This window comes from Ovis canadensis, chromosome 6 (genome assembly GCF_042477335.2).
Source record: "Ovis canadensis isolate MfBH-ARS-UI-01 breed Bighorn chromosome 6, ARS-UI_OviCan_v2, whole genome shotgun sequence".
NCBI lineage: Eukaryota > Metazoa > Chordata > Mammalia > Artiodactyla > Bovidae > Ovis > Ovis canadensis.
In genome coordinates, this window is record NC_091250.1 from 89140233 (window position 1) to 89150355 (window position 10123).

Here is a 10123-nt window from a genome sequence, read left to right on the forward strand (position 1 = left end):
TATTTTCTGAGGCTCATCCCTCTCCATCTCAATCCAAGAGGTTCTAGTAGAACTGCCTCCATTCCCAACACACGTTCCAGACCTGGCCATATTGATTTGGGAAGGATGATGTCATCTCATCATATTTCTTAAACGTCCTGAATTATTTCCTGGGACCACTGGCCTAGAAGCATATCTTCATTTCTACTGGTAGGGATGGAGAGTCTGGGGCAGCCATCATAGTAACAAGCGGAGTCTGAGAATGGAGTTAGCACAGAGGCAGTAGAATTAGGACATGGAGAGTAAGGGAAATTTGGTCTTAGGACTGTGGTTGAAACTTTGAGGTTTTAACATTTTCTTAATTAAAAAGTTAATAGTTTTTTAGAGCAGTGTGAGTTTCACAGCAAATTTGAGCAGGAAGTATAGAAAGTTCCATATATCCCCTTTCCCTACACATGCACAGACTCTCCCACCACCACATACCCTGAGTGGTGCATGTGTTATAATGGATCAGCCTACATTGAGACACCTTTATCATCCCAAATCCATAGTTTTCATTAGGGTTCATTCTTTGTACTGTACATTCTATAGGTTTAGACAAATGTATAATGACGTGTATCTGTCATCTACATGTATCATGTATCTACGTGCATCATACAGAATGCAATTTCTCCACTATTACTGTTGTCTTTTGACCAAATTCTTGCAATATCCCTCAAAATTGGTCTCTGTGTCTTTAGTCTTCTCCTCCCCTTAGTCTTGTCTCCTAATCTTTCCTCCACCATGCAGCCAGAGATATTGTTCTTATTTATAATGTGGATCATATTACTCCTCTGCTTAATCTATGCCTCTATAGCACATGGAATATTACTGATAAAATGCATGGTTCACAGGCCCTTAGATGATCAAGTCCCCCTCTCTTAACACATTCCTATCATTCTTTGTGTTTTGTCAGTTCCATGCCAGCTGTGGTACCTTTGAGGTTTTACATATGCTGTTCTCTTTGCCTTGAAGACTATGCACTCTTGGCCTTCTCTCCTTCCTTGCCAGCTCCTCCTCGTCCTTCAATTCTCAATTTAGATATTGCTTCCTTCAGAAGGCTTTTTCTGATTCTATAATCTGGGGTAGGCCTCTTTACTATATGCATCCCCATAATATGTATGCTTAGTATTCACTGTCACATTGGACTGTGATATCCCAGATGCTCTCGTGCCAAGCTTTGATGTGAGCCATTTCCTGGAACCAAGCCTCAAACTCACAACTGCAAGGGTGATAGGTAGGGGAGAGGGGCTGGGTTGGGAGTTGGGCCCTAGAGTTGTGGGAAGGGGTAGGTAAAGGAGAAGAAAAGGATATGAAACTCAGTGTGGAGGAATGGAGGAAGGCGCACTTTATGTGCTAGGTGCTTTTTATGTGTGTCTCTCTGTGAAATGGAGGTGATTCTCTTCATTTCCCCGAAGATTGAGTTATGTAAGAAAAGCACCCAAGTCTAACAACTAGCAAGGGGTGTACTTGGTGGCTCAGGGGTAAAGAATCCACCTGCCAGTGCAGGAGATGTGGGTCTGATCCCTGGGTTGGGAAGATCACCTGGAGAAGAAAAAGCAACCCACTCCAGTATTCTTGCCTGGGAGATCCCATGAACAGCGGAGCCTGGTGGGCTCCAGTCCATGGGGTTGCAGAAAAGTCAGATACAACTTAGTGACTAAACAACAATAATTAGCAGAAGCAGAGTTGATAGGATTGCCAGATTTAGGAAGTAAAAATACAGAATATCCAGTTAAATTTGAACTTCCAATAAAAAATGAATATTTTTTCTTAGTGTTTGTGTGTCCCAATTATTCATTACTTATCTGAAAGTCAAATTTAACTGGGTGTCCAGTATTTTATTGACTCTAAAAGACAGGACACTCTATTACACTAATGACAGATAATTTCATAGTTAGGATATACTACCCTAGTCTAATCAGTGGTTGAGAATATGGAACATAAGAAAGCAGTGGGCAGGCCAGTGGTGTAAAAGTAACAAAGAAATCTTCAGTGGCAGTAAAAGTTTCCTTTCAAAAAACAATGAAGTGATATGTTTCTGGGAGGGCCACACATTCTGACTTGTGTAAGAATTCTGGGAATTTTAGGAAATAGCTAAATACCCTCGAGAAGTCAGTTAATCATAGATTCATTTTCTCAGTATTCCCAAATATGGAAACATTTTTCTAAAAAAGATGCTCACAATTTAAATGCAAACACTCCCCAAAGTGGAAATAACATTGGATAGATGACTATATCCACCTTCATGGAATATTTTGCAGTTGTTAAAAGTGATAGTTACAGAGAATCTTTAGTAACATGAGGAAATGCTACAAGGTAGGACACATGATTGTATATACAGGATGATCATAGCTTTTTGAAAGAAAGAAAAGCAAGACAGGATGAAACTTGTTTCAGGAAAAAGATTGGCAAGAAATATACTAGATGTTGAAAGTGCTTTTCAGTGGGTGGCAGGTGATTTTTCTCCTCCTTTCAACTTTTCTATCACTTCCAAAATTTATATCAATGATACATATTACTTTTATAGTGAAAACTATCAGTATTTTATTTGAAAAGAGGCAACCTAGATACTAATGTTAATTAGTTAGTGTGACATATGTTTTCTCAACAGATATAAACTTTTAGCATTCATTATATTTGGCATTTGTTGTTCAGTCACTTAGTCATGTCCGACTCTTTGTGACACCATGGACAGCAACACGCCAGGCTTCCCATCTCCCAGAGCTTGCTCAAACTCATGTCCATTGAGTCATTGATGCCATCCAACCTTCTTGTCCTCTGTCATCCCCTTCACCTCCTGCCTTCAATCTTTCCCAGCATCAGGGTCTTTTCTAATGAGTGAACTCTTTGCATCAGGTAGACAAAGTATTAGAGCTTTAGCTTCAGCATCAGTCCTTCCAATGAACATTCAGGACTGATTTCCTTTAGGATTGACTAGTTTTATCTCCTTGCAGTCCATGGGACTCTCGAGAATTTTCTCCAACGCTACAGTTCAAAAGCATCGATTCTTTGGCACTCAACTTTCTTTATGGTCCAACTCTCACATCCATACATGACTACTGGAAAAACCATAGCTTTGACTAGATGGACCTTTGTTGGCAAAGTGATGTCTCTACTTTTTAATATGTTTGTCATAGCTTTTCTTCAAAGAAACAAGCATCTTTTAATTTTATGGCTGCAGTCACCATCTGTAGTGATTTTGGAGCCCGCCAAAATAAAGTCTGTCACTGTTTCCATTGTTTCTCTGTCTATTTGCGAGGAAGTGATGGGACTGGATGCCATGATCTTCATTTTTTGAATGTTGAGTTTTAAGCCAGCCTTTTCACTCTTCTCTTTCACCTTCATCAAGAGGCCCTTTAGTTCCTTTTTGCTTTTGCCATAAGTGTGGTGTCATTTTCATATCTGAGGTTATTAATATTTCTCCTAGCAATCTTGATTCCAGCTTGTGCTTCATCCAGCCCCACATTTCACATGATGTACTCTGCATACAAGTTAAATAAGCAAGGTACACTATACAGCCTTGATGTACTCCTTTCCCAGTTTGGAACCAGTCTGTTACTCCATGTCAGGTTCTAACTGTTGCATTTTGACATACATACAGGTTTTTTCAGGAGGCAGATAAGGTGGTATGGTATTCCCATCTCTTTAAGAATTTTTCAGTTTGTTGTGATCCACACAGTCAGAGACTTTAGCATAGCCAATGAAGCAGAAATGGATGTTTTTCTGGAATTCTCTTGGTTTTTCTATGATACAATGGATGAATGAATTAGGAAAGGAAGAATGAATATTCTTTACCACTGCATTTGCTAAATCAATTAAAGAGAGTTGAGTGAATGGGGGATTTTAGCTCTTGGTGGTTTTGGACAAGCTTCCGAGATTCTCTGGGACTCAATTTCCTTACCTGTAAATTGAGGGCTTGGACTTTTTTCTCTATGGCATTTTCCAGAAGCTGAAATATTTTGTGATGATTTGATTATACAAGGGTCTGACTGTGAGGCAGCAAAGGTAGCAGCCATTTTGATTTTATAATTTGTGGCCAATTCTTACCTCTACTTTAGGATCAGGCAAGCCTTTTATGGTGGACTATTTTATGAGACATCAGAACTGCCCAATTGTGCAGGGATCACTCATGATTAAGTCTACTGCTTTCTGCATTTCAAAGATTTTATTTTCCATCACTCCAATGCTTTCTGAATTATCGCTGTGTTCTGTAGTGAGAGTAGTGTCTGTCCTATTTTAGGGTTGTTGGCAGCTGGCGGCTGCTCTCCAGAGCTGGCCGGACAGTTTGTCATGCCTGTACTATATCAGAGAAATGGTATGTTGAGATGACTATTTTCTTCTATTGTTGCAATTATTAGTTTGTATTTGGACAATCATAAAGGTGTTTCCTATAAAAACAAATTACCAAGAGGAGAGGGGAAATCAGAAATTCTTTATGTTCATGCTTTTGTTTACCTGTTTGAGGCACATTCATAGATAAAATGGAAATGTACTCAACTGAGCTGGCTATATTTGGGAGGATATTTCTGTGTTCAACAATTTGTGTGGTGAGTGAAATCTTTCCTGTTTTTAAGATTTTTGCTGCTACTCTTTCCGAATTTTTTTTAACATTTTGCTTAATAAGAAATGATTAGCAGCGATTTATAAACCTTTAGACAACAGCCCTTAAAATTTTTTCTTAGTTTTAAATAATGTTCTTTTTATCCTTTCTAAAGTCTTAGTTTCCTTGATACAAATTATTTTAGTTTTTATGGGATAATTTCTTGTGTAAGGAAAATGGGAATGCTCTCAAACCTGGGTAGGTTAATTCTGCTTATAGTAGGAATCGGCTGAAAATGCTATTGGTCCAAGGATAAATCAATTGTGGAAATATCAGGAAGGCTGACTTACCAAACACCATGTAACTTTCTCCATATTCTCCCAGGGTCCTCTCCCTAGTTTCTCTAAGAGAGGTTCAAGTAGAGATTAGGACACAGCAATAAAGTAATAAATTCATTAAAAAAATTTGCAAAATATTGAAAAAATAAGCAATTTCTGTAAATCTAAAATTAAAGCATCCATGCTTATGACACACAAACACAAATGTACATGAGAAACCAGTCATGGTTGGATCTTACATGAGGGACACCTTGTTTCTTGAGAGAACCTCGCCATCAGCATCAGTTACCCCTCCAATTAGGACTTAACTCTGTAATGTTTTTAGCTTTTTCCTTTCACAAAAGCTGATTGATTTTTTTTTCCTTTGGGCAGCGTTCCATTATTTCAGAAAAGAAGTATATCGGCTATTGAACTGGTATAAACATTTATTGGGCTAGATGCTTGGGTATTCTAGTCCTTGTTCTCTGGCTATTGGGCTTTGACTGCAATTGTTAGAAACTGCATATAAAGGAAGAGGAGGCATCAATACCTATTTCAGTTTCTTCTAATCTTATCATTAGCAAATTGAGGGGAAAAATAAAAATGAAAGACCATTTCTTACCTTTTCTAATAAGGATATGGATATTGAACTTAAATTCATCCTTTGCAGGAGGGATAGTTGGCTTGAGAGGGTTTGAGGAGTGAGGTGGAAAGAAATTATTCAGTTCAGTGGGAAGGAAAAATAAAGAATGAGGAGTGAATAAGAGATAGTACATTCCTGAACAGACTAGGAGGCAGGTCAGCCATTTATGGACATATTCATCATTATTTTTTTGCTCTTTGTCTTTGCGACATAATTCCAGTTCGTACCTTAGCTCTAGATGTCCCTACTTTGGGATTAGGTGAGGCCTTTATGATCACTATTTTATGAGACTGCAGAACTGCCCAGTTGTACAGGGATCACATACATTTTTGTTTAGTTGCTAAGTAGTGTCTGACTCTTTCTGACCCCACAGACTGTAGCCTACCAGGCTCCTCTGTCCATAGCATTTCCCAGGCAAGAATACTAGAGTGGGTTGCCATTTCCTTCTCCAGGGGATCTTCCTGACTCAAGGATCAAACCCTTATCTCCTGCGTTGCAGGTGAATTCCTTACCACTGAGCCACCAGGAAAGTCTCACATAGAATACATGTGGTGAAAAATCTTTCTCTCTCTGATCACCCCTGTATTTAGATACACTGTTTTACCTGAGAGTCTATAAAAGTCATATGGTTTCAGCCTTTTATGCTTTGCACATATGATCTTTTTGTCCTTACTTGCCCATCTCCGAGTCATGCTTGGAAGTTTGGTTGAAATGTTTCTCCTCTATGAAGTCTCTTCAGATGCCTTCAGGCAGATATAACTATCCAATCTGTGATTCCACTGCAATTTAAAAATTCTTTTTTAATTTATAAATCCTTTTTATATTGTAGCTAGATATTTGTATCTATCTTTTCTACAAAGAGGCTTCCTTGATAATTCAGTTGGTAAAGAATCTGCCTGCAATGCAGGAGACCTCAGTTCAATTCCTGATCTGCTGGGGAAGATCTGCTGGAGAAGGGATAGGCTACCCACTTGGGCTTCCCTAGTGGCTCAGCAGGTAAAGAATCTGCCTGCAATGCAGGAGACCTGAGTTTGATCCCTAGGTTGGGAAGATCCCCTGGAAAAGAGAACGGCTACCCACTCCCATATTCTGGCCTGGAGAATTCCGTGGACTTTATAGTCCTTGGGGTTGCAAAGAGTTGGACACAACTTTGCTCCTTTCAGTTTTCTACAAAGACAATGAGCTCTTTGAGAACATGTGGATGTGTTCATCAACTCTGTTTCATGAAGCACTGGGTAAAAAGTAGGCACCTAAGTTCCTTATCTTCCATTTCTTTTCTGTCTTTCTGAGGCAGGATGGAATTTTTCTTCCCTTTCTTCTTGGTGGAAAGAAGGTCTTTGTCAATCACAGCAAAGAAACAGCGACTGTGCACAACATGCCTATGAGAGGCAGTCAGTATTAGCATAACTGTTTGTCTTGTTCAACTGTAAAGAAACATAAAAGATCTAAGTTTTTTCCTTTGGTGAACTGTAGGGCTCTTCCTCTACTCAACAAGGACAGAGATTGATGTTTCTGGTGTCAGTGACATTGCAAAATAACTCCAAGATGAAAATGAGATGAAAGTGGACCTTGGGGAGCTGAGGGAAAAGGAAGGGATCCAGGAAAAGCAGAAATTCCTGGAATTCTTTCTGATGAGAGCCCCACATGGAGGGGAAGATCACTGAGATGAAAGATCACATAGATCCTTTGTACCATCTTCAGGATGGTAGGATATAGGATTGTCTTAGTGGACTATGCTTTAAATGGGAATCTGGGAGTTTCTCTGGTGTCCTTTACTCTTCGTTTCCCTGCCTTGTTTAGTTCATGCCATCTCACCCCTAGAATCTCAACCCCATCTTTAAGGCTCAACCCTGACTTGGTAGAGAGAGATCACTGTGCTGCAAGAAATAAGCCTATGTCCAACTGGTGTGGACTGATGTCCCCTCACTTCCCCCATTTCCCTGGTGCCAGGGAAATAGTTGAGGATAAAATTTCCATCTGTCCAGTGAAAAGGGACTATGGCATCAGAAGGTAAGTTATAGAAAATATAGTACTACATATTTCTTGTATACTTATGTTTGTGTGCTATGATTAATACTTGTCAGTTTTATAAACATTTGTTTCTTTTTTGCATGATGAAGCAAACACATGTCCTTTATATACGTGTTCAGTTCAGTTCAGTTCAGTCGCTCAGTCGTGTCCGACTCTTTGCAACCCCATGAATCGCAGCACGCCAGGCCTCCCTGTCCATCACCAACTCCCAGAGTTCACTCAGACTCATGTATATACATGTTAAGAATACAGAAAAACAAAGAAAACCCCACCAATAATTCTACCATTATTTTTATCCAACTTTTGAAATGTAAAAAGTAAGTTTTAAACATTTCCCTCCTTCACACCATGCCCTCAACACTTATTTATTGCCATCCAACCCATATTTCTTTTAATGTAGTTAAATATATGTTATTTAGTATATTCATTTATTGCTATAACTGAATAATTATAAGATATGAGTTAAGTACCCTGAGTGTGGAACACCGTCGTGGGTTCTATGAAGCTGTGTGTGTGTGTGTGTGTGTGTGTGTGTGTGTGTGTACACCTGCATGCGTGTGTGTAAAAGTAAGCTTCATTCTTACCCTTGAGGAATCAATTAACTGCATGTCAGAAAGACATGTGAAAAAGATGGAAATATTTTAAATAGAAATGTATAACTACACAAGCTTTCAGCCTAGAGAGATTGATTCATTTCTTAGGAATAGGTTAAAATTTTCGGGAAAAGATATTTTTCTTTTTTTTTCAGCTTCTCCAGTGACATTTAGTACTTCCCTTGTTATGTCTTTGAAGTTTCTGCATTGAGCCAGGCACTTAGAAATATAATCAACTCAAATATGATATGGCCTTATAAAAAAAACAAAAAATCTCTTTTTTTCTAGGCCAGCTATAGGCATCACCCCTATCTGTTTGGCCCCATTGTGCCTTCCAAGCAGCACTGCATGAGACCAGGCATGAAGAATGATAGGAAAAGAAGCCCCTCTGTGATTCTGACAAGAAGTGAATAAATACAACATTCTTTCATCTTACAAAAATAAATAACATTTCCCCATTCTCTCACCTTGGTTTAGGCTTGATTGAGCCTGAAAGGGGAATTTTCTTCCTCCTTTCAGAGTAGCATTTATGAACCTCTAAATGGAAGTTTCTCTATCTGCTTCTTTGCTGAGACAAGAGACCTCGCTTCCATATCCTCAGGGTGTACGACATGGAGCCTAGTCTGCCAGGCAGGAGAGGCAGCTCCTATTTCTGGCACTGCCCCCTGGCTTGCTGTGTGCCCTGGTATAAATCACGTGCACGTCTCCATTTCCCTGAGGGCAAGACAGCTGCTGAAGCATTCACCACTGTCTCCGGTATCACAGCCAGTGTCTTGCTACAGGCTTGAGAACAGGACAGAGTTGTGTCACTTGTCAGAAGAAGCAGCCAGTCAGTTACTCATTTTTTTCTGATATGATTGAATTACCTTGGATAAATCCACCAGAGACTCAGAAGCAGATGGTATAATTTTTCACTTTACCCAATTAAAAAAAAAACAAAACAAAAACAACTCAAAACCTCCTAAACACTCAGGTAAAGTTTTATTTTAGTTTTGGGAAGTTTTAAGACTCAGATGTTTGGTCCTCCTAGGAATATATATATATATAGTTTGGGCTTTGAAACAAGAGAATTTGGGAAATTCTTGGAGTCATAAAACTTGAGGAATAGAGGACATTTTGGAAGTAGTCATGATCTGACTGTTGATTAGAATCAACCAAGAAACTTTTGGGGCTTCTCTGAGAGCTCAGTTGGTAAAGAATCCTCCTGCAATATAGGAGACCCCAGTTCGATTCCTGGATTGGGAAGATCCATGGAGAAGGGATAGGCTTCCCATTCCAGTATTCTTGGGCTTCCCTTGTGGCTCAGCTGGTAAAGAATCCACCTGCAACGTGGGACACCTGGGTTTGGTTCCTGGCCATGTGTAGAGTCATCTCTGTGTTGTTGGAGAAAAGTGTTTAGGGCTTCCCTTGTGGCTCAGCTGGTAACGAATGCACCTGGAATGCAGGAGACTGGGTTCTATCCCTGGGTTGGGAAGATGCCCTGGAGAAGGAAAAGGCTATGCACTCCAGTATTCTGGCCTGGAGAATTCCATGGACTGTGTAGTCCATGGGGTTGCAAAGAGTTGAACAGGACTGAGTGATTTTCACTTTCAAGGATCTTTAACAGGACTATTGATCCCCACATCCCCAAAGAAATATGTTAATTCATTTGTATTTTGAGAGAACTCCTCAGAAAATCTGATAGTCAGGTTTGGGAACCATGGAATACGTCCACTAAACTGGACACATACTCTTTCTCAATGTGTTTGAAATCTTCCAGATTTTGGGGAAATCATCACTTACAGAAAAAGTAAATTGTATTTTGGAGTTTGAGGAATTAGCTATTATTATCTCCTTTGACTAGGAACTAACACTACTTCTACCTCAGTTATTTCTACTACTAGTACGTTAATGTTTATTGAACACTTTCTATTTACCAATTTTTTACCGGGTAACCAGCCATGCCAGCTTGCCTGCTGCTGTCCCAGTTTTAGCCTTA

General features: G+C 39.5%; 1 long non-coding RNA gene across 1 annotated transcript; it reads right to left on the bottom strand.

Moving 5' to 3' along the window:
* Nucleotides 1-2540: 2540 nt before the first annotated feature.
* Nucleotides 2541-8770, bottom strand: LOC138442912 (uncharacterized). The gene is made up of 3 exons (XR_011257931.1): nt 8613-8770; nt 4912-4964; nt 2541-3764 (listed from the first exon to the last, which is right to left on the bottom strand). It is a non-coding gene; the product is annotated as an uncharacterized lncRNA (long non-coding RNA).
* Between the last annotated feature and the right edge of the window lie 1353 nt (nt 8771-10123).